Source organism: Adiantum capillus-veneris, chromosome 19 (assembly GCF_014529385.1).
Source record: "Adiantum capillus-veneris isolate H3 chromosome 19, ASM1452938v2, whole genome shotgun sequence".
Classification (NCBI taxonomy): Eukaryota; Viridiplantae; Streptophyta; class Polypodiopsida; order Polypodiales; family Pteridaceae; genus Adiantum; species Adiantum capillus-veneris.
Genome location: NC_140949.1, coordinates 10,071,817 through 10,073,375, shown reverse-complemented (window position 1 = coordinate 10,073,375; position 1,559 = coordinate 10,071,817). Strand labels below are relative to the sequence as shown.

The following is a 1,559-nucleotide window of genomic DNA, read 5'->3' as shown; positions in this document are numbered from 1 at the left end:
GTGATCCGTTTGCACTACAAAATCAGCACCAAGCAAATAGTGCTTCCAATTGGGCAGAGGGCAAGCAAGGCAAAGAGGTATAGGGGAGGCACTATTTAAAATCTGCAAACGCAAGAGGAAGGATGTTAGAGACTGTTGGAGGTAGGGCCAAATATGCAGCTCACAGCAGCAGACTCAGAGTTCAGGGGGAACCATCCTTTCCCCTCACCTTGTGAAACAATTTACATGCATACTCCCCGCTTAATATTTACATAATAGCCGAATGGTGGGCCTTGAAATCGGGTCCAGATGAGAACACAGCAACCCAACTTTTAGCAACCTCTCCATCTCTTGCTCATCAAAATCCCCACTCAGCCGCTTGTCAGCTGCCTCTAACATCCTCCTATATCTGTATAATCCCCACACCCAATCCACCTGCACATTCTCCCTTAATGGCACATCCCTCTCCAAGGGCTGACATCCACATGCCACTTCCAACACCACTGCGCCATAGCTAAACACATTCGTCTTCTCTAACGCTTTTCTTGTGTGTGTATATACTCCGAGGCAAAATACCCCATTCTACCTACTGCTAGTGTAGCATCAGGGCTCTTGTGATGGTATGTCACTTTCACAAGGCCAAATCCACCAGCCGTTCATTGAACCCTACATCTAGCATTATGTTGCGTGCTTTCACATCTCTACACACTACTTGCTGGTCACATTCCTCATGCAAGTATGCCAAAGCTACAGCCACGCCTGTTACGATCTTGTACCTATGAGCCTAGGGAAGCATTGAACCACTCTTATTGAATATCACCTTGTCCAAACTCCCCTGCTCCATGTAATCATAGACTGGAAGGACCTCCTCCTTCTCATAGCACCATCCTAGTAACTGCACCAGGTTGCGGTGACGAAGACCCAGAAACTCACGTTTACCTTCTTGTGTGTTGGTCACAGCGTGTTTCACTACCACTGCGATGTCAGTGCCTGGTCGGTACATGCCTATCACTCAAACGTCGATCCCCTCATTTCTCCCCCATCTCGTCCAAAAAAGCTTCGTTAGCCTGCATAACCGGAAGTGGATAACAAACTTGTGTAACGGTACAAGCCTTCAAGGCAATTAGAGAGAGAGCTTCCATTTGGTAGCTGCATGTGCATGGAAATGAATGGAGAGCAAGGGCACTATTGTAAGTACTATTTTGTTCTCATCAAAGCACTGAACAAGAGTATACATTAGTAAAATAACATAGAAGTGAAAGCTGAGAGAGAGAGAGAGAGAGCGTGCGTGCGATTATTATTTGTTTTCGACAAATCTTGTTATCTTAAGTGAGTAGAAGTCACTCATACATACAAGAATGTATATATTGTTTTGTTCTCATGGAAGCACTGAACAAGATTATACATCCATAAAGAAGAATGTAGAAATGAAAGGTGAGAGAGAGAGAGAGAGAGAGAGAGAGAGAGAGAGAGAGAGAGAGAGAGAGAGAGAGAGAGAGAGAGAGAGAGAGAGAGAGCTTATTATTTGATTTGCACAAATCTTGTTACTCTAAGTGAGTATAAGTCACTGAAACGATTTG

At 44.6% G+C, this 1,559-nt stretch overlaps 1 pseudogene; it reads right to left on the bottom strand.

Moving 5' to 3' along the window:
* Positions 1-240: 240 nt before the first annotated feature.
* Positions 241-982, bottom strand: LOC147433551 (L-type lectin-domain containing receptor kinase VIII.1-like; annotated as a pseudogene).
* Between the last annotated feature and the right edge of the window lie 577 nt (positions 983-1,559).